Source organism: Anolis carolinensis, chromosome 2, assembly GCF_035594765.1.
Source record: "Anolis carolinensis isolate JA03-04 chromosome 2, rAnoCar3.1.pri, whole genome shotgun sequence".
Classification (NCBI taxonomy): Eukaryota; Metazoa; Chordata; class Lepidosauria; order Squamata; family Dactyloidae; genus Anolis; species Anolis carolinensis.
The window spans coordinates 171,963,251-171,986,945 of record NC_085842.1 but is presented as its reverse complement, the minus strand read 5'-3'; the positions used below and the strand labels follow the sequence as shown (position 1 = coordinate 171,986,945).

Here is a 23,695-nt window from a genome sequence, read left to right as displayed (position 1 = left end):
AGTTGACAATCCAAAGCAGATTTTTATTTTATGTATTTATTTATTTACAGTATTTGTACCCCACCTTTCTTACCCCAAAGGGAACTCAGGGCAGATTAGACAACACACATACATCAAGTATTCAATGCAGTTATACAATTAACAAGGGCAAACAACACAAACAGAGGTAAAGGCATTTCCCATCTTATTTCCAGCATCTTGGAGGCTGTGCTCGACTCCAGCCACCCGGGTGTGTGTGTGTGTGTGTGTGTGTGTGTGTGTGTTGTCGCTCCATATACCATGCTGAGGAGATTGTTGTTATCTTTAGATGTCCTCCCGATCGATGTCCCTAAGGGTTCCTTTATTACCTCCCTGCTAAAAGCAGTACCTACTTGCATTTCTGCTTTCGATGTGTTAGGCGGGCAGGTGAGTTGGGGCTGACGGTGGGTGCTCACCCCGCCTGGGCTCAAACTCCCGACCTTTTGATTGGTAGGTTTTTCTGCAACACAGTGGTTTAACCTTCTGTGCTAAGCCCTGCCCCTGTACCAAGTGAAGTTTCCATGCACTTTTCAACAGCAACACTATGTAGAGCATGGTATAGGAATCTAATTGGGTTGTAACTAAGGTATGTGTTCCTATGACCCAGCGCTTCCCAATCTTTGGGCTTCCAGGTGTTTTAGACTTCAACTCCCAGAAATCCCAGCCAGCTTACCAGCTGTTAGGAACTGTGGAAGCTGAAGTTCAAAACACCTGGGGGCCCAAAAGTTGGGAACCACTACTATGACCAGATAAGGTGTTTCTGGGAAGAGACATGGGTTGGTGCATTAGCTTTAAGGGTGCAAATGTACTCCTGGTCACTGCAGCAACCTAGGCCTCCAAGCTCAAAAATGGGTCCAGGAGTACATCCTGACTATGAAGCTGAATATTACAGGGCAAGGTAACCCCCACCCCAAATACAAGCTGCAACCCTATTCCCTGATCAGTGTTTTGGATGATGAGCGCACCTCTCTTTTGTCTGGAATAAGTTTCAATTTGTTTACCCTCATTTAATTTACTCATGTTTTAGTAAAACAATCAACTCAAAGACCTGGGTCAGTTTATCCATGGGTCAGTAGGAGAACTGCCCAATATTCTTTTCTAAAAAGAACAATTCCCTTCTCTGATGACTCTGATCACACAGGGCTTTTCTTCCATCCTAGGATGCAGCTAGGACAGAGCCCACTAGAGCCCATCACATGACGTAGGGCTAATTCCAACGGGACTCCATCTTGGACCCATCTCGATAGCATGTTCAGAGGCTGCCCTGAGAACACAGGTGACTACCCGTGTTCTCATTCAAGAAGCCGGGGACAGTGCGAGATGAAGCCAGGGGAAGTTAAGATACACCATGTGGTGGTAAGGGGGCAATGTAAAGCACTGACCAATGGTTTTCCCCACTGTCCCACGGATTCATTCTGTTGCCCCACTATCCCCCAGCTTATGGACCTCTGTCTGGTGGTTTCATGTACATGTTAAATAGTTCAATTGACAAATCAAAGCCCTGAAACGCCCCACAAACCAGTGAGTTAACACAGTTGAACAGAAATCTCCCAGAAGTATGTGTTGTCGAAGGCTTACGTGGCCAAAATCAATGGGTTGCTGAGTTTCCTGGGCTGTATGCCCATGTTCCAGAAGCATTATCTCCTGATGTTTCACTCACAAACTAGGCAGATGAGGTTAATATATCTGTGGAATGTGGAAACAACCAGGGCCAGCTAACACCTACCAACAAAGGATTCCCCTAGGCAGGATGCAGCTAGGCTTTGTAGCTGCAAGGCTTTTCAGTGATAATCAAAGTGGCCAACTGCAACATTCATACTTGCCTCAAACAGACAAAGTTATTTCTCCCACCCTGTAAATTCCACAGATATATAAACCTCACTTGCTTAGTTTCCAACAGACTCACAACCAATGAGGACGCCTTCCATAGATGAGGGCCAAACGTCAGGAAAAAATGCTTCTGGAACATGGTCATACAGCCCGAAAACTCCCAGCAACTCCCAGAAGTATCTTCTGAGTTCACCAATCCAGAAAGGAAGAGAGCCACAATGAAACAGTACCCTCGGTTCCCATCTTAGAAAAATATGGTTGATATTACAGAAAATTTCCAAAACATCCAGCAGAGGCAACAGGAATAAAATTCCACAATCTAATTTTCCAGGAAATATCAGTTCCTACCAAATATAATATGCCAAAGCAACTAGAAATATAACATTTCCAAAATTTTGAAGCCATGGGGAAAACAAATGTCACTTTTGAAGCGGGGCGGGGAATAGAAAGATGGAAATTTGTGTGTGTGAACATTCAAAATGTTATATTGTAAGTCCATTGTGGTCTAGTGGTTTGAGTGCTGGATTAGGATTCTAGGGAAGGGTTTAAATTCCTGCTCAGACACAAGAAACACACTAGGGACCTTGGACAAACCCACCTCCTGTCAGCCTGAGATGAAAGCAACTGAAAAACCTACTCTGAATACATCTTGCCAAGGAAATCCTAGAATAAGGTTGTGGTGATGACATAACAGCAAACAGCCATTACAGATTGAAAGTCATACTGTTACTTTAAGCACATGAAATGTACACTTTTGTTTTGCATGAGATTCTCCACAATATCTGCTTTGGATTGGGTTATTGGAGTCCGTACTGCCATATAATCCAGTTCAATTTGGATTTCATACAGCTGTGTGGAAGAAGCCTAGGCAATACATTTTCAGGGTTAAGTTTCAGTACCTGAGTATCTGCTGCATTTTGATTTCTGGATCCCCCCCATTGGATACCAATTCTGTGGATACTCAGTTCTCATTAGATACAATGGTAAAGTCAAATGGCACCCCTTATATAAAACTAGCTGTGCCCGGCCACGTGTTGCTGTGGCAAAGTATGGTGGTATGGGACATAAAGTATTGAGGTATTGGTGGTAGTTAAGGTAAAGGGTAAAGGTTTTCCCCTGACATTAAGTCCTGCCGTGTCTGACTCTGGGGGTTGGTACTCATCTCCATTTCTAAGACGAAGAGCCGGCGTTGGCCGTAGAAACCTCCAAGATCATGTGGCCGCTGGCATGACTGCATGGAGCGCTGTTACCTTCCCACCGGAGCAGTACCTATTGATCTACTCACATTTGCATGTTTTCGAACTTCTGGGTTGGCAGAAGCTGGGACTAACAGTGGGGGCTCACTCCGCTCCCCCAATTCAAACCTGCGACCTTTCGGTCCGCAAGTTCAGCAGCTCAGCACTTTAACACGCTGTGCCACCAGGGGATATTATTTCCTAAAGCTTGTTAATATACAATATTTCTAATTGTTCCTTTTTTTGTCTGTTGGAGGCAAGTATGAATGCTGCAATTAGCCAAAATGATTAGCATGTAATGGCCTTTCAGCTTTAAAGCCTGGCTGCTTCCTCCCTGGGGAAATTTTTTGTTGGGAGGTGTTAGCTGGTCCTGATTGTTTCCTGTCTGGCATTCCCTTGTTTTCAGAGTGTTGTTCTTTGTGATATTTTATGTGCTTCTACTGTCTGTGTAGATGAAGAAGTACCCCTATGCAGTGCTTGAGTGCACACACTAAAAAAAAAAAAAAAAGCTGTGGCACTCAGAAAACTGAGGATTTGCCAGACTTTGGTGATGGGAATACTTAGTTGGGAGGTGTTAGCTGGCTCTGACGGTTTCCTGTCTGGAATTCCCTTGTTTTTAGAATGTTGTTCTTTATTTAATGTTCTAATTTTAGAGATTGTGTTGTTCTGTTTTATTATACCACAGTAATTTTTATATATTCTGATTTTAGTGTTTTTTAATACTTGGAGCCAGTTTGTGTTCATTTTCACGGTTCACAGCAACACAGTAATAATAATAATAATAATAATAATAATAATAATAATAATAATAATAATATTAATAATGATAGTAATAATAAGGACTTTGGTAATAGACACTGCTTCTTTCCCTTCTCAGCTTCCTTTCTGCAAGAATCCTTTCTTGGGAGGTGTTAGTTGGCCCTGAGTGTTTTCTTTCTGGAATTCCCAATTTCCCTGCATTCAGAGTGCTTCTCTTTATTTACTGTCCTGGTTTTAGAGATTATTACACCACAGTAATTATTACACATTATATTTATAATCTTATATTATCTGCTTAGAACTGGATTATATGAGGCCCCTTCTACACAGCTGTTTAAAATCCACACTGAACTGGATTATATGGCAGTGTGGACTCAAAATAATCCAGTTCTAAGCAGATACTGTGGATTATCTGCCTTGGCATTCTGGGTAATATAGCTGTGTGGAAGTGCCTTGAGTCTACACTGCCATATAATCCAGTTCAAATCAGATAATCTGTATTTTATAGGCAGTGTGGATCAGGCCTAAGTGCCTGTCCCCTGGGCGCCATCTTGGCTGTGGGAGTTGCTAGGATACGAAGGGGGTGGGGCCTAAAGGCAGCGGGGGGGGGGGGGGGTAAAGGCAGCAGAGCCTGCATTTCTAACTGGCAGTTAAGGGGAGAAAGGCTCTTTCTCATTCTCTGTAATTTGGACTATTTTTCTAGGGGTTTTTTTAAATGTAAAAACACAGACCAGATGATTATGTCTTTTGTGGCCAAATTTGGTGTGATTTGCTCCAGTACTTTTGTTGTTTAAGTTAAGGGGAAAACGGTCAGAACATTTTTATATATATAGATGGCCCACAGTTCAAATGAACACTGGGAGTGTGCCTGACAACTTGTGAAATGGAAGGAGATTTCTACACAGCCATGTAGTGCTCAAGGTTTGTTTTTTGGATTTTTTTCAAATAATTTCAAATTGTGGTTGAATTTGTGGATGCAGAACCTGTGGTTATGGAGGGCCAACCATACACTAGTAAATCTGCCCAAAAAAACCCCAATGCAACCAGGCTCAGGTTCAGAAAGCACCTACCTGATGCTGCCATAGCCATGAATGCCTGCATAGACCAAGCAGCTGCATCTAAAAAGTCTTGTCAAGCTTGTGTGAACAGAAAGATCGAAAGAAAAAAAGAGAAGCAGATTAGCATGCGTCACAGACTTTCCCTGGTGTGTTTGGCCACCAAAGAAATCATAGGAAAAGTGGAGGCCAATGGAAGAAAGAAATCATCCCTGGCCGCCTTCTGAAAGAAACCTTTACAACATCTGTAGAAGATTCAGAGGTTTACTCATGTAAAGTTCACTTGACCTGGTTGTTTCAGTTCACATGTCACACTGTTAGTTTTGGATGAAAAGTTTGCTGAAATTTACTGAGCTGCTTTTCTTTTTGTTTTGTGGTGTAGGAAGTAGAGGTGTGCATTTGGGGTTCATTTTGTGTAGTTTCATTCATGTCGTCTCATTTTTGTATTTGTGTCCCGCAAACGAAAATGGGCCGCCTATACAACATGAATTTTCGTCTGGCTTACGAAAAAAACATTTTGGACCATTAGCTACAATGGGAGGGCTTCCGAGGCTCTCTTCTGGACCCAGACTCATCTTAGGGTGCCAGAATAACTGCTGTTCTTAATATTAATATAAATATGATAATCAAGATCCATTGATCCCCATTGGGTGTAATTAGAAGGCACTGCTCTCCCGGACCCAGACTCAACTTAGGGTGCTAGAGTACCTATATTTATATTAATATTATTATTAACACCCATTGGTACACATCAGCTGTAATGAGAAAGCAGCCCTCAGTCAGTACCTGCATATTGCTATGGGGCCGAAATGAAAGGAAACAAAAGCAAGCACAATGAGTGTGCAGCTTTTATTTTCGTGTCTTCTCTCGTTTCCTACAAAAATATAGTCATTAGTTTTGTGTAGACGAACAGTCGAAACAAAATGATAGCACGAAGGAAACGAAGGAAAATTTTTTGTGTACACCTCTAGTAGAAACCTCTTTCCTATTTTTTCCATGTTTTTTGCTGCCACTGGTACCAAATTTTGTGTTAAAGCAGTAATGTCCAGGAGCACACCTACTTCATTCACTGAAACATAGGCCCCTTCTACACTTCCACATCATCCAGACTATCAAAGAAGACAATCCACATTATCTGCTTTGAACTGGATTATATGAGTCTACACTGCCAAATAAACCAGTTCAAAGCAGATAATCTGGACTTTATATGGCAGTGTAGAAGGGGCCATGCCTGTACTTGTATTGTCTTACATTAAAGCAGTGGTTCCCAACATTTTTTTGACCAGGGACTACTATGACCAGGAACCACTATCCAACATTAGTACCAAAAGGGTTACGAATCAGTTTTTGGTCAACTTTAGATTCAGTTTAGTTATTTGGGATGGGGATTCAGAAAATTGCATTGGATAGACCACATCAGCTCTAGTCTCTGATACAGAACATATGCTATCTAGTAGTCTTATTCTGATCGCCCATATTTAATAATCTAGAACTGATGAAGTCTATCCAATTCAATTTTCTGAATCAGCACCCCAAATAACTGCAGGCCAAAAAGCGAAGACACCCCCACTTCCAGGCACCAAATGGAACGACTCTCCTTAGGGGGAGGAAGGAGGAGGAAGAGAAGCAGCAGTCAGGAGGCTTGTTGTCACATCTTTCGTGTGTAACCTCTCCCCTCACAACATCCCCATTGCCTTGGCACTATAAGGTGGTTTCATGAGACCAGTTGCTCTCGTTGCAACAGTGTAGTAACGGTGAGGCCGAGGACCATACTTTAGTTCTTAGGAACCACTGGTGGTCCACAGACCACCGGTTGGGAACCACCACATTAAAGTCTTCATGTTACATAGTTTTTAGAAATAATTTGGGGGAATAAATAGGTGGACATCTTGTCCTAAACCTTTTGTTTATCTTTCTAAAAGAAAATACTCCACAATCCAATTTTTATTTTTTTCAGCACCCCCAGAAATGACGAGGCCCCATCAACACTGCCATATAATGAAGTTTCAGAATGTTGACTAACTGCACTGAACTAGATTATATGACAGTGTAGATTCGTATAATACAGTTCAATGCAATTCAGTCTTCATAATATGAGTCTACGCTCATCATTAAAATGCAGTTCAAATTGCATTATATAGCAGTATAGGTGGGGCCTTAGCCATGATAGTCAGATTTTAGCTCCAGCTGATGCAGGAAAAAGGCATCTCTGGGGATTGCCACCCCTGCACTGTAACAAGTATTACAATATAGTCATAATATCTCCAAGCACACCCTTTTCACTATACCAGTGCATGCATTAATATGGGCAAGTAAGGATAGGGGAGGCAGCTATGCGAAGTTGCCAAGGCTTTTGTTCTGGAAGAGCTCCTGTGCTTTTAATTGCTGCATGACAAGCAAAAGTTCTTGTTGTCCTGCAGCGAAAAGCTTGGGAATCCTTCCAGGCGGAAGAGTTGGCAACCATCACCATTTCTCCAAGGCCACCCAGCGAGCCGATGAAATGAGAGCTGGTGGAAATGAGATCATCACCATCATTTCTGCTCTGAGTCAAGCCTGTTGCTGAAGTGGGAACTTTGAACCCAGGTCCACTGCTGTATTCGGTTCAATTGCAACATGCTGCTGTGGATGAGACTAAGGGCAAGAAGGCAGGACAGGTCTCCAGTCCCTTCCACTCAGGCTGTTTTTCCCTATTCTCTATTATCCTTCTGCCACTGGTGGACCAGAGAGTCTCATTGCCTGTGGAACAGCCTTTCCTGTCCTCAGATGACAGTCGGCTGCTCTGCTTTGCCCCTTCCTCCCTCCCTTACCATTTGCAGCTTCCTCGTCTTATTTTGTTCAGTAACTACTCCCATATCCCTTTCCCAAATCAAAACACCTTCCCCAAACTTGGAAAATTTAAAATTTTTATTTACCTTTTAAAAGGCCTTGCAGAATGCTTCTAGCCAGTGGCCTGTGATACAAAGCAGCTTCATAGGGATGTTATACATCTCCCCATCTATCCTAGGTTATATGCATATTTTATGTATTTCCCCCAGTTTAATTGTTTTGTGTTGTGTTTGCTGGTAAATGGTTTGAGTCTGTATATCTGGAGAAAGGTGGGATAAAAATAAAGTAAATAAATAAAACAAAAACATATAACCCATAAACAATGATTATGCTGGGAAAGGTAAATAAATGACACACTGGCTGGATCTATCTATATATATAAAAGAGTGATGGAATCAGGGCACCGGACAAAACAACAAAACTACAGGCCCCCCCAACCTTGAAATTTGACAACACAACCCATCATCCATGACTCTAGGTTGATACAACAAAAAGAAAAGAAAAATAAAGTCCTAATTAGAGGGAGAGCAATAATTGTTTTTATCCAATTGCTGCCAGTTAGAGGGTTAAGCTCCGCACATAGACCCCCTCTATCCTCACCACTTTCACAGTACACCAACAACCAAATGCATACTAAACATAAAGACAACCATACAACACACATTCAATACCACCACTACCTCAGCAATTTCTCACCAACACCACCAGACAACGCCACAGCAACGCGTGGCCGGGCACAGCTAGTACTGTTATATAATCCAGATTATCAAAGTAGATAATCCAGAACTGGATTATATGAGTCTACACTGCTATATAATCCTGTTCAAAGCTGATAATCTGGATTTTATACAGCAGTGTAGATGTGTTAACAGTCTTAATATAATTTAGTTATGTGCTACTCATTGCAGAAAGGAATTATAAATATCTTATTCATCATTGGTAGTTAGTTACTGCTCAAGTAGTGGGTGTTTATTAAGGATCCTGCTGCAAATACAGTAGAGTCTCACTTATCCAATGTTCTGGATTATCCAACACATTTTTGTAGTCAATGTTTTCAATATATCATGATATTTTGGTGCTAAATTAGTAAATACAGTAATTACTACATAGCATTAATGTGTAATGAACTACCTTTTCTGTCAGATTTGTTGTATAACATGATGTTTTGGGGCTTAATTTGTAAAATCATAACCTATTTTGATGTTTAATAGGCTTTTTTCTTAATCTCTCCTTATTATCCAACATATTCACTTATCCAACATTCTGCCGGCCCGTTTATGTTGGATAAGTGAGACTCTACTGTATCACCAAAGACACGGGGGCAAGAATGACTCAAGATGGATCTACACTGCCCGTTACCCCAGGATCTGATCCCAGATCATCTGATCCCGCCCACTGCCTCTCCCTTAATCCTTTCCTACTCTTTTCAACTCTGCATAACAAACAGAGCAGAACTGAGCAGCAACTATACATACTGGAGGAGTTTAGGGGATTGGCTCTACAAGATGAAAGTTGTGGTTCGCCCTGCATCAAGTCAGAGCACTGTGACCCCCACTGACAATGGACTTAGACCACATTTGGCACACAGAACCCCCATGACCAAAGAAAAATACTAGAGAGGTTGGGGGGAATTCACCTTTAGCTCATGTAGGTACTGGGATTTATAGTTCACTTGCAATCAAAGAGCACTCTGGATCCTACCAATGATAGACCTGGACTTAACTTGGCACACAGAACCCCCATGGAAGCTGGAGAATGTTAAATCACCTCTGCGTCTCTGTCTTTGTCTCTATGTTTATATGGCATTGAATGTTTGCCGTTATATGTGCACAATGTGATTTGCCCTGAGTCCCCTTCAGGGTGAGAAGGGCAGAATATAAATACTGTAAATAAAAATAAATAAATGACCAACTAAACATACTGGAGGGATTTGACAGGACTGATCCACTATGGCAGGAGTTATCATTCATCCTGCAGCTGAAGAGCATACTGAACCCCACCCATGATGCATCTAGAGCAGATTTTCCCAACATGACAAACTTTAAGTATTGATAAAGTTTCAGGGGGTTAATCTGACATGATTTGAGTTGTAGTACACCCACAACCTTATGCATTTTGTAAATTTAAAAAAATGACTTCTAATAACCCGAGCAATGCCAGATACCCAAGCTAGTAGACAGTGTTCCCTCACTACTTCGCGGTTAACTTTTTGCTCTCTCGCAGGTTTTCAATTAATATTAATGTACACATTTATTTTCGCTGTTTTGCGGGTTTTTGCGGGGTGCAAAGGGTTTTGGAAGGGGGGAAGGGAGAAATAAAGGGAGAGTGGGGAGAGTAGGGAAGGGTTTGAAATAAAAATGGGTTATTTAGCTTCCATTCTTCTTCTCTGCTGGTGTACTGTATATTGTAACTGCTAAAATAAAGTACAGATTGCATTGTAGTAAGTAGTCTGTGGTTTGTAGGAGAGCAAACCACAGACTACTTACTACAATGCACTAGAATAAATATAGTGTCCCTACTTCGCGGATTTTCACTTATTGCAGGTGGTCCTGGAATGTAACCGCCACAATAACTGAGGGAACACTGTATAATAAATGCACAAAGAGCCAATCAGATGAGGCAGTATTGAGCAAGATGGACAAAAAGTCTGAGCTAGCATAAGGTAAACTTCCCCTGTTCTCATTTTAACTGCATTGGAAGTCCACCTTGTGTAGTCAAGTCATGAGTTGAAGCAAACTGGTACTAACAATTGGATTAGAGTTTGAGAATACCAATCTTGTTGGCGAATACCGTCAATGCAACCAATCCTTTCTGATCTTGGAAGCTAAGCAGGGTCAGCTCTGGAATACCATCTGCTGGAGGCTATATTTCAAAGGAAGGAACTGGCCAAACCACTTCTAATAAGTATTCTTTGCCTATAACAACCCTATGAAAATTCATGGGGTCACTGTAAATTGATGGGCAACTTAAGGGCACGCGCACACGTGTGCAGGAAATGCAGGATCTGTTTGTTTCCCAGGCTTCCAGGACTCCACATTGAGGTGAGCCCCACTGCTGTCATACTGGCTCACAGGTGACCGAAAGGAACATACACACATGGAAAGCTTCTACAATTTTGATTCAATTAATCACCTTGATTAGCATTGAAAAGCCTTGCAGCATCAAAGCCTGACTGATTCCTGCCTGGGGAGGTCCTTTGCTGGGAGGTATTAGCTGGCCCTGATTGTTTTCTGTTTAGAATTCCCGTTTTTGGTGTTATTCTTTATTTACTGTCCTGATTTTAGAGATTTTAAAATACTGGTAGCCAGATTTTCATGGTTTCCTCCTTTCTGTTGAAATTGTCCGCATGTTTGTGAATTTCAATGGCTTCTCTGTGTAGCCTGACATGGGAGTTGTTAGAGTGGTCCAGCATTTCTGTGTTCTCAAATAATATGCTATGTTCAGGTGGGTTAATCAAGTCATATGGCTGAATTATGGTTGAGTGAGTCTGCAGTGCCTTTTATGTTCCTTGATTCGTGTTTGGGCAATCCTGAGTTTGATGGTCCCTAAGCAGACTTGTCCACAGCTGCAGGGTATACGGTAGACTCCTGCAGAGGTGAGAGGATCCCTCTTGTCCTTTGCTGAACGTAGCTTTTGTTGGATTTTCTTGATGGGTCTGTAAAAGTTTGTAGGTTGTGTTTCTTCATCAGCTTCCCTATGTGGTCAGTGGTTCCCTGTCATTATCCCCATCTCATGCCATCTTCAGACACAGAGTGCTAACACAGAACACATGGCCATGGGCTAAAAGGGAGGACATATGAACCAGACATAAAATTCAATTGCCCTGTGAGAAGCCTTACATTCCCTTGATGTATGGTAAGAGCACTTTTCCGCTGGGTGGACCTTTGTCTTTACTCTCCTGGCTTGTTCTTGGCCTTGCAGCTCTTCTGATGCCTGTGGTGGGGTCTCCATTGGTCTGTAGAACCCAGTTTAGGTGGTTTAGTTCACCTTGGAGGAGGTGGGTGTTGCATATTCTTTTTGCACGGTCTGCCAGGGCTTTAATTGTGCTTCTTTTTTGACTTGTGTGATGTTTGGAGTTGGAGTTGGACACCACTTGCACTGCTATGCCTCAATGCTATGGAATCCTGGGAACTGTGATTTTTCAAGACCTTTCACGTTCTGGGCCAAAGAGGGCTGGTGCCTCACCAAAATGCAACTCGGCAGGAGTCCTTATCATTGAGCCCTTGCACTTAAAAGTTGTATCAAACTGCATTAATTCTACAGTGCAGATGCACTCTTTGTCTTTGAGGTCTTGTTGGTTAGCGTCAACTGGGGTAGAGCTATTCAAGCAATGGTTGTACGGTGAATGTAAATTCAATGGCTTCACAAAAGTATGGAGCCCAATGCCTTATTTTTGAGACTCGCTGGGAGCGTCAAGCAGAGGCGACTTCAATCAATTGCCTGAAACCATCAACTCCTCCTCTTCTTCTACCTCCTCCTCTTCTTCCTCCTTTCTCCCTCTCTTCTTCTCCCTCCTCATTTTTCTTCTTGTTCTCATTCTTCCTCCCCCTTTTTTTTTATTCATTTTTCTCCTCCTTTCTCCTTCTTCCGCTTCCTTTTCCTCCTTCCCTTTTTCCTCTTCTTTCTCTTCTTCTCCTTGTTCTTCCTCCTTTCTCTTCTCATTTTTCTCCCTTTCTCCTTCTTCCTTTTTTTTCTTCTCCTCATTTTCTTCTTCCTCCTTTTTTCTTTTTCTTCTTCCTCCCCCTCCCCCTCTTATTTCTCTTCTTCTCCTTGTTCTTCCTCTTTTCCTTCCTTCACTTTTCTTTTATTCCTCCTCCTTTTTCATTCTTCTTCCTCCTGTTCTTTCTTCTCGTCCTCTTCCTCCTCCACTCTTCTTCTTCCTCCTCTTTTCCCCTTCTTCTCCTTGTTTTTCCTCCTCATTCTCTTCTCATTTTTCTTCTTTATTTTCTTTTTTCTCTTCTTCCTCCTACTCCCCTTTTTTCTCTTCTTCTTGCTCTTCCTCCTCCTTCCTCCTCTTTTATTCCTCCTCTTCCCCATCCTTCCCTTCTTCCTCTCCCTTTTTCCTCCTCTTTCTGTTCTTCTTGTTCTTCCTCCTCTTTTTGTTCTCATTTTTCTTCTTTCTCCTTCCTTCTTGTTCTTCTTACTCATCCTACTCTTTCTCTTTTTCTCCTCTTCTTCTCCTTGTTCTTCCTCCTCGTCCTCTTTCTCTTCTCCTTATTTTTCTCCCACTGCCTCCTCTCCTTCTTTCTTTTCTGTTCTTCTTCCACATTTTCTTCTCTTTGTTCTTATTTTCTTCTCCTCTTTCTCTTCTCCATATTTTTCTTCTTTCTCCTCTTTCTTCTTCCTCCTCCTTGTTTTTTATTTTCTTCCTCCTGCTGCTTTCTCTTCTGCTTATTCTTCTTCCTCGTCCTCTTCCTCCCCCTCCTCTTTCTCTTCTCCTTATTCTTCTTCCTCCTCTTTCTTTTTCCTCATTCCTCCTCCTCCTCTCTCCCCCTCTTCCTTCTCTTTGTTCTTCTTCCTTCTCCTCTTCTCCTTGTTCTTGCATTCTTTTTCCTGCTCCTCTTCCTCTTCTCCTGGTTCTTCCTCCTATTCTCCTTCCTCTGCTTTTCTTTTATTCCTCCTCCTTTTTCTTTCTTGTTCCTCTTGTTCTTCTTCTCGTCCTCCTCTTCCTCTTCCCCCTATTCTTATTCCTCCTCTTTTTCCCCTTCTTCTCCTTGTTCTTTCTCTTCATTCTCCTCATTTTTCTTCTTCATTTTCTTTTTCTTTCTTCTCCTCTTCTTCCTCCTACTCCCTTTTTTTCTTCTTGTTCTTCCTCCTCCTTCCTCCTCTTTTTATTCCTTACTCTTTTTCTCCTCCTTTTTTCTCCTTATTCTTCCACTTCCTCCTCCTCTTCTTCCTCCTTCTTTTTCTTTTTCCTCCTATTCTTCCTCCTCTTCTTCTTGTTCTTATTTTCTTGCTCCTCCTCTTTCTTTTCTCCTTATTCTTCTTCCTCCCCCTCTTCTTCTCCTTGTTCTTATTTTCTTCTTCCTCCTCTTTCATCCTCCTCCTCTCTCCCTCTTCTTCTCCTTGTTCTTCCTCCTCTTCTCCTTGTTCTTCTTTTCCTCCTCCTTCTCTTCAATTTATTCTTCTTTCTCCCCTTTCTTTTTCCTCATTCCTATTCCTCCTCCCCCTCCTCTCTCCCCCTCTTCTTCCCCTTGTTCTTCTTCCTTCTCCTCTTCTCCTTGTTCTGGCCTTCTTTTTCCTGCTCCTCTTCCTCTTCTCCTGGTTCTTCCTCCTCTTCCTGCTCCCCTTCTTCTTCCTCTGCTGCTATGCTGCCTCTTCCTCCCTTCTGCCTCTCGGCCTGGCTCAGCCGCGAAGCCTCGGCGCGGCGGGAGGAGCGGCGCTGCCTATAAGATCTGCCATTATCGGCTTCCAAGTCATAACAAACGCGCGGAGAACACCCACCTCGCTGGGACGGCCGGCTGCGAGGGAAACCCGGAGCGCGGATCCCGCGGACGGGAAGGAAGGGAAGGGGAAGGAAAGCCTACGAGGGGTTTAGCCGCTGTAGAATGAATGAATGCAGTTGGACAGACACCACTTGAACAGCCCTGGCTTAATGCTAGGGAATCCTTGGGCTGTAATTGGGTGAAGCAGAGGAGTCTAAAGGCCTTGTGATGAAACTCCAACTCCTTCCATAACATAGCCCTGAGCCATGGCAGGTAAAGTGGAACCAAACTGTATTCATTCTCAATAGCATAGGCACCCTCCACCCAGTTTGCTCCTGCCCCATTCATAGGCAAACCCATGTATGTTTTCAAAGCATTATACTGAACATGTGCAGAAAATGAGTGGGCACAGCTTGCAAGTGGATCCAGCTAGGTAGGCTTGAGCAGGATCATCTCTTGTTTCAGAAATGGAACCCCAGGTGTTGGAGATAGAGGCAGCTGTGTATGCGCCTAGAATGAATGCAGTTTGACACCACTTTGTGCCTCATGACACTAGAGCATGAATCCACATTAAATCTGGTTTGGGCCTCTTGCAGAATTCTGGGTTTTATAGTTTGGTGAGGCCTGGGACATATCTGGCTCCCTAAAGTGGATTTAAAGTGGATCCAAGCTCTAGTGTGATGAGGTCCATAAACAGCCATGGCCCAATACTATGGAATCCAGGGAGCTGTAGTTTTACAAGGTGGTTAGTCTCCTCTACAATTCCAATGATTGCATAACATAGAACCATAGCTGTTCAAGTAACAGTCAAATTGTACTAACTGTGTTGTCGAAAGCTTTCATGGTTGGAATCCCTGAGTTGCTATGAGTTTTCCGGGCTGTGTGACCATGTTCCAGAAGCATTCTTTCCTGATGTTTCACCTGCATCTATGGCAGGTATTCTCAGAAGTTGTGAGGTATATTGGAAACTAGGCAAGTGGGGTTTACATGCCTGTGGAATGTCCAGGTTATTCAAGGCAGGTGTGAATGTTATCATTGGCCACGCTGATTAACATTGAATAGCTTTTAGCTTCAAGGTCTGGCTGCTTACAGCCTTGAGGAATCCTTTGTTGAGAGGTGTTAACTGGCCTTGATTGATTCATGCCAGGAATTGCCCTGTTTTTTAATGTTGTTCTTTATTTACGGTCCTGATTCTAGATTTTTTTTCATACTGGTAGACAGATTTTGTTCATTTTCATGGTTTCCTCCTTTCTGTTGAAACCAGAGAAGTTAGCCAAAGCAGAGCACTTGTTGAACTAACCTGGACACAGCATATTATTTGAGAACACAGAAATGCTGGATTACTCTCACAACCACCATGTCAGACTACACAGAGAAGCCATCGAAATCCACAAGCATGTGGACAATTTCAACAGAAAAGAAGAAACAATGAAAGTGAACAAGATTTGGCTACCAGAATCAGGACAGTAAATAAAGAACAACACTCAGAAAACAGAGGAATTCCAGACATGAATCAGTCAGAGCCAGCTAACACCTCCCAACAAAGGATTCCCCCAGGCAGGAAGCAGCCATGCTTTGAAGCTGATAGGCCATTCAGTGCTAATCAAGCTGGCCAATTACAACATTCACACTTGCCTCCAACAGACAAGAGTTCTTTCTCCCACCCTGGGCATTCCATAGATATATAAACCCCACTTACCTAGTTTCCAACACCTCACAACCTCTGAGGATGCCTGCCATAGATGTGGGTGAAAGGTCAGGAGAGAATGCTTCTGGAACATGGCCATATAGCCCAGAAAACTCACAACAACCCACTGCATTAACTCTACTGTTGGGAGTAGGTGAGCCCATGGGTCATTGAAGCAGAGGCATCCACTCTTGTGTGAGAAAGATTTACATCTATTTATATTAGAGTCATAAATTACTACTAAATGGTAATGTGAATAGCTATCCTCTTATTTGATGGTATGTAGATGGACCTACGCTGCAGCATTTCATATCTGCCCATAGGCTTGCATCAGTTTTATATGAGTTATCTTATTTCCTGGCAAACTGTCCAGCTGATTAACTTCTTTAATTTGTTTGGGTTTTAATTATAACTTTTTATTTTTTGTTTTTTATTTTGTATTTTGTTGTTGTTTAGTTATCTTGTGCAGTGTTTGTAGTGGAAAAACAGTTCAAAGCAGATTTTGTGGATTATCTTGATATCCCGAGTTATATGACTGTGTGGAAGGGCTTAGTCACATGTTTGTACTGAATCCAATATTCCCATCCAAGCACTCCCCAAGAGTGACTTTTCTTAGCTTCCAAGATCCCTCAAAAAGATGCAACCTTGTGCTCTCCAGGAATCTTCAGACTAGAGTTCCCATCAGCCCCAGTCAGCATAGTTTGAAACTATAACTGCTTTGTTATATATACAAATACAGGCTTGTTGGATTGGATTGGATTGGATTGGATTGGAGCTTGAGACTATGGCCCCTTCCACACAGCTGTATAGGGAAAGGGAAAGATTTTCCCTTGACATTAAGTCTAGTCGTGTCCGACTCTGAGGGTTGGTGCTCATCTCCATTTCTAAGCCAAAGAGCCGGCACTGTCCGTAGACACCTCCAAGATCATGCGGCCGGCATGACTGCATGGAGATCTGTTAACTTCCTGCTGGAGCAGTACCTATTGATCTACTCACATTTGCATGTTTTTGAACTGCTAGGTTGGCAGAAGCTGGGGCTAATAGTCAGGAGCTCAGCCCGCTCCCCGGATTTGAACCGCCGACCTTTCAGTCAGCAAGTTCAGCAGCTCAGCAGTTAAACCCGCTGTATAAAATCCCACATTTTCTGAACTGGGTTATGTGGCAATGTGGACTCATGTAATCCAGTTTAAAGCAGATCTTGTGTATTATCTGCCATGATACTCTGGGTTATATGGCTGTGTGAAAGGGCCCTATGATACATCTGTTGCTCCATGTCTGCAGGCCAGCCTATAACACAGAGTGATTTTATTGCAAAGACATTCTGTCTTGAAATATGAGTTCCACAAATAGAACAATGGGGAAGAGATTAAATTACACTCCCTGTTGCAAGCTTTGTTGCAAATTAAACTTAACAGTCTTATCCCATCCCTTGTAACTAGTCTTCTTAATTCCCTCGCCTCTTCAAAGAAACAGATAATTTAACTCCAATATAAAGTAATTTATTGTGTAATTTCTACCCCACCTTTCAAAGCCAGGAAGATCTCTAGGGCGGTTTACATAAAAGACAATTAAACTGTCTACTCTAAACTATTAAAATGTGCAATTAAAAAAATGCCTTCATGCCTCCTCTGTCTTTTCAGAAAATGTGGTTCTTTCCCTTCCTCTTCTTTGAAGCCTCTCACTTTCAAATCGTTTTCAATTAGTCTTTTCCTCTCTGTAAACCTGAACTGAATGGAGATTGTGCATAAAAACTGCAGAATGAATGCAGTTTAATGCCACTTTAACTGTCATGGCTCAATGCTATGGCATTCTGAGAGTTCTAGATTTACAAGATCTTTTGCCTTCTCTGTCAAAAGTGTGCTGGTAGTTAATGTGGGGACAAGATGCATTCATTCTACATGCACCCCAAGTCATCTATAACCACATGCCCTCTAGATATGTTGAATTACAAGGCCCATCATCCCATGGCAGTGTAGCTGCAGGGCAGAAAAGACGGGATGGAGAGCCAAACGTTGGCTTGTCAGGAGTTGTTCTTCTAGCTCAGTGGTTCTCAACCTTCCTAATGCAGTTCCTCGTGTTGTGGTGACCCCCAACCATATAATTATTTTCATTGCTACTTCATAACTATAGTTTTGCAACTGTTATGAATTGTAATGTACATATCTGATATGCAGGATGTATTTTCATTCACCGGATCAAATTTGGCACAAATACCCGATATGCCCAAATTTGAATACCGGTGAGGTTGGGGAAGGGATTAATTTTGTCATTTGGGAGTTGTAGTTGCTGGGATTTATAGTTCACCTACAATCAAAGAGCATTCTGAACTCCACCAATGATGGAATTGAACCAAACCTGGCACACAGAACTCCCATGACCAATAGAAAATACTGGAAGGGTTTGGTGGGTATTGACCTTGGGTTTTGGAGTTGTAGTTCACCTAGATTCAGAGAGGACTGTGGACTCAAAACAATGATGGATCTGGACCAAACCTGGCACGAATTCTCAATATGCCCAAATGTGAACACTGGTGGAGTTTGGGGAAAATAGACCTTGACATTTGGGAGTTGTAGTTGCTGGGATTTATAGTTCACCTATAATCAAAGAGCATTCTGAACCCCACCAATGATAGAATTAGGCCAAACTTCCCACACAGAGCACCCATGAAAGACGGAGAGATCTTCAGCTTTCTCTGCCAAAGGAGTCCCTAAGACCTTCAGAAATATGTGTTTCCTAATGATCTTTGGCGACCCCTCTGACACCTCCCTCACGACCCTCCCAGGGGTCCCGACGCCCAAGTTGAGAAACGCTGTTCTAGCTGAACAAATATCTTTTCTCCTGCTCACTCTTCTTTTGTCTCCTTTTCTTTAATTGTCTCACTCCCTTGTAATGTTTTCTAAGGCCACTTCCACACAGCTGAATAAAATCCCACATCATCTGCTTTGAACTAGTAGTATGTATGGCAATGTGGACTCAGATAACCCAGTTCAAGGCAGATATTGTGGGATTTTCTGCCTTGATATTCTGGGTTATATGGCTGTGTGGAAGGACCCTATGTTGTCACCTCTTTGGCACCATGTATTGAAAATTCTCAACTGGTATGTTTCCATTATCTGTAAATAATGTGACTTTAGTCGAATGGCGGATTAACATGATAAAGTCCTATCTCAGCCTCAGGAGAAGGCCCTCTGAACAAATCCTGTAAAAAAAAAACCTCCGTGATAGAGTTGTCTTAGGGTTGCCATAAGTTTGAAACAACATCAGTAACAACAACCATTGAACTGGACCAGTGGTTCTCAACCTGGGGTCCAGATGTTTTGGCCTTCAACTCCCAGAAATCCTAACAGCTGGTAAACTGACTGGGGTTTCTGGGAGTTGTAGGCCCCCGGGTTGAGAACCACTGAACTAGACCAATCAGAGCTGTTTTATTGACTTGAATCTGTTCTAAGCAAATGTCTTCAGAAATGCTATGGGCAATATAGGACGTACAGACCCAAGATCCTACATCTGTGCATTGTTCCTAAAGCATATTTCCATGTCCTCCCACTGTTTGGCAGCTGTCACAACTCAGGAGGGACTTCTGCTGCTGTCACTTAGCATGTGTAGCAAATGAGGGAGTGGGAAGATAATTCAGACCATGGAGAAGCAGCTGGTCTCCGCTCAGTCATGGGAAGTGGGAAGAGAAATAAAGGTGCTCCTCTGGAGTGTTTGCACTAACTTTACCTTTCCCCCATTAGCTCAGAGCAGCCAGATCTTCATGGTACGAATCCCCTCCTTTCTATCTCCCATCTCTCTTTCGGGCAGTGGGAGTTTTTGGATTGAACACAACAGCAAGAAATTAGTGCTCTGTGCTCTATTCAAAACAGAATCCAGGTGTACATAAATCACTTAACAGGATGCTAGTACAGTAGAGTCTCACTCCAACATAAATGGGCCGGCAGAATGTTAGATAAGCAAATATGTTGGATAATAAGGAGGCATTAAGGAAAAGCCTATTAAACATCAAATTAGGTTATGATTTTACAAATGAAGCACCAAAACATCATGTTAGACAACAAATTTGGCAAAAAAAAGTAGTTCGATACGCAGTAATGCTATGTAGTAATTACTGTATTTATGAATTTAGCACCAAAATATCACGATATATTGAAAACATTGACAACAAAAATGCGTTGGATAATCCAGAACATTGGATAAGCGAGTGTTGGATAAGTGAGACTCTACTGTAATATTGCAAGTGGTGATGTGTTCTGTATATTCTATGATATAACTCAAGTATTCTGTTTTCTCTGGAAAAAACATAAAATCTGCTAATTGTTGCATGGTAGGGGGTTGGACTAGATGGCCTATGTCCAACTCTAGTATTCTATGATTCTAAGTATTTATGTGCACATTCACTAGGATGTGAACACTTGTCAACTATCATTAAATTGGCAATGGTTCTCAACTTATGGATCCCCAGGTGTTTTGGCTCACAACTCCCCAATATCCCAGCCAATTTACCAGCTGTTAGGATTTCTGAGAGTTGAAGGCCAAAACATCTGGGGACCCACAGGTTGAGAACCACTGACCTATGGGGATCCTATGGATGAGAAACCTTATTCATCCACAACCTTGCTCAAGTCTTCCAAATTCAGGGCTGTGGCTTCCCTGATGGAGTCAATCCACCTGTAATGTGAGCCTCCACTTTTCCTGCTGCTTCCCATCTTGCCAAGAAATATTGTCTTTTCATGTCGTCTAATGATGATATCGCCAATGTGCAACAGCCTCAGTTTTGTCATTCAGGATTCCAGGGAAAGTTCAGGCTTGATTTGCTTTGACAGGCCATGGTATTTGGAGAACCTTCCTCCAGCATCTTTCAAAAGAGTAACCAGTGATTCCCATTTTATCCGTTTCACTTTCGGCTTTTGCAATCATACATAGAAACTAGAAATACAATGGCACGGACAGTCCTGATTTTGGTATGCAGTATCTTTGTTCACATGGATGATAGTACATGTACACAAGTACCTGGGAGGTCCTCCATGTATTTCACCCTCCTTCTTTGATGTATTAACTCCACATTCTCTGAATCCAAGCATGTTGCCCAGGGGATGCCCGGATGTTTTACCATCCTGTAGAGGCTACTCTCATGTCCCCGCATGGGAAGCTGGAGCTGATAGGAGTTCACCCTGCTCCCTGAATTGGTTTAACCCTGTGGTTCTCACCCTGTGGGCCGTGGCCCAGCAGTGGTCCGCAAGAACAAAAATCCAATCCGCTAACCTCCTTCCTCTTTATTTATTTTATTTTATTTTGACTCCTTCCTGCAGAGCTGACCATTGCATTGGATAGACCACATTAGCTCTAGATTATTAAATAAGGTTTTCTGTGGGTGAGCAGATGGTGATTACTGGATAGCATATGTTCTGTATCAGAAACTAGAGCTAATGTGGTCTATCAAATGCAATTTTCTGTATTAACAGCCCAAATAACCAAACCGAAGCCTCCGGTAGCCTAAGGGATAAAGGCCTCGTGACTTGAAGGTTGGGTTGCTGACCTGAAAGCTGCCAGGTTCAAATCCCACCTGGGGAGAGCGCGGATGAGCTCCCTCTATCAGCTCCAGCTCCATGCGGGGACATGAGAGAAGCCTCCCACAAGGATGGTAAAACATCAAAACATCTGGGCGTCCCCTGGGCAACGTCCTTGCAGATGGCCAATTCTCTCACTCCAGAAGCAACTCCAGTAGCTCCTGACACGAAAAAAAAAACCCAAACCGAATCTAAAGTTGACCAAAAACCAATTAGTACTAATGTTGGAAAGTGGTCACTGGTCAAAGTGGCCCCAGGTCAAATGGTCCCTGGTCAAGTGGTCCCTGTTGAAGTAGTCCCTGATCAAAGTGGTCCCTGGTTAAGTCGACTGTGGTCAAAGTGGTCCCTGGTCAAGTGGGCTGTGGTTGAAGTGGGCCCTGATCAAAAAAAAGGTTGGAAACCACTGGTTTAACCTATTGTGGGGGCTCCTAGAAAGCAAGGGAAGAGGGTGTTATTGAGCCACAGAAAAATGTGAACCTGTTCAATGCTGGTTATATACACTGGTATTACATATTGGAAAAATGAAGAGATGATCAATAAAAAACAGGATCTAAATCCCTTTATGTTTCGGATACATCTTACACACATAACCCAAAACTAATTTTATATACAATATTTTAAACTAATTTGTGTCCATTGACCCATCCAAAAGCATATATGTCACTATCTCAGCTACCCATCTGATTAATTTCAGGTTTTGGAGCAATTTTGAATTACTGGAAATATGACTGAAAAATGAGTTCTGTGACATTTGGGAAAACTGATCAGAAAAAGTAATACAGTGGTGAGAACTTTGCAGCTTCTGCTGGATATGCACAGATCTCATGTTATTTTCTTGTGCATTTTTTATCTGTGTGTGTGTGTGTGTGTGTGTGTGTGTGTGTGTGTGTGTGCAAAATCCAGGATACCACAGAAAAATCCTATATGGCTATCTAGTGTTTTTGGTGCAAAAACAATTTCCCCCCACAGAACACCATGATTTTCACACAAAATCCCCTTGTGTATTTCTGCACAAAATGATTACCTGTCACGACCCAGGCTACAGAGCACCAATAACCATACGCAGAGGCCAGATTCTATCTAATATCTTTATTAAGGAAATATATAAAGTTAGTAAAAGCAAATGTAAAAGTTAGTCCAGAAGTAGACCTTTCAGGGAAGGTCAAAATTAGTCCAAAGAAACAATGTCCAATATGAAATATTAAGGTCCAAAGTTGTAATCCAATAACCGAAACACTCACTTTGCCAGGCAAAGTGAGGGGAGATGACAAGGTCCTTTAGTCCATGAACTTGAGCAAGGCTAGGAAATAACTTGATACTTGAAACAAGGCTTGAAACGTGGAACAAGGTAACGAGGAACAAGAACAAGGTCCGTGGAATAACTTGGTAAAATCCGTGAAACAAGGCAAGGTTTAGTCCTGGGAAAACAAGGCAAGGTCCGTTGGTAAACAAAGGCTGGGAAACAGGAGCGAAGGCTGGAAACAAGGCAAGGCTTGAGCAGGAACGAGGCTAGAAACGGAGCGCGCTGTCCAGACACAACTCGCTCCGGAGGCTGACGAATTGACTCCGCAAAGTTACTCCGCGGGTAAAACACCTATATAGAGTCTAACTTTCCCGCCGAGAGCAGTTCTCTGGGAACCAGAAACGAAAGCTAATCTCTGAGACCAGATGTTTGACTCCTTAAAGATTCTCATGGAAAGTAGGCTTAATTGGCAAATTCTTAGCAATTATTCTCGCACTCCTGCGCGAGGCTGCTTCCAAGCCTCTCTGTTGTTTACAAAACTCATGGCGAGAAAACACTGGAGATGTAGCCTCAGTATTTGTTTGACATACTTCTGGAACATAATCCTCTTGCAGGTGCAAGGTTCCCAGATCTGGCTGGGAAGAGTCTGTCTGGGAAGAATCCAGTTCTGACTGGGAAGGTAAAAAACCCAAGTTTTCTTCTTCATCAGGCATCACAATGTCATGAGCAGGACTACAAGGCCCATGGGTCATCACATTACCCAAAATATATTGAGATGTGCAAAATCAGGTGAGAATTGCATAGAAAACTTATTTTTTCTCTGACAGATGACTGTGTAAAAATATTAATTGTCTTTATAGCAGGCAGGGACTGTGGAAATTATTAATCCTCATTTGCAAGGATTAAATAATTGAATATTCACATCCTTGGTCAGCACAATCACAATCTCTGAGCAGTCCAAGTGCCATTATGTGTCTGTATGCTAAAAGGAGATATTTACTATCGAAATGTCTGCTCAAAGATGCACACATATCTTTCTTGGTTACCATA

The 23,695-nt window shown here is 42.4% G+C and overlaps 1 protein-coding gene across 3 annotated transcripts in view; it reads left to right on the top strand.

Annotated features, from left to right (window-relative positions):
- gli1 (GLI family zinc finger 1) overlaps window positions 1–23,695 on the top strand; it is a 200,280-nt gene that overhangs the window by 148,164 nt on the left and 28,421 nt on the right. The window contains exon 1 of one of the 3 annotated variants that reach the window (XM_062971103.1): window positions 22,381–23,434. The exons of the other annotated variants lie outside the window; for them this stretch is intronic. The gene's annotated coding sequence lies outside the window, so the exon portion shown is untranslated. Of the gene's footprint in view, window positions 1–22,380; window positions 23,435–23,695 lie in introns of those variants that run through there. 3 annotated transcript variants of the gene reach the window in all.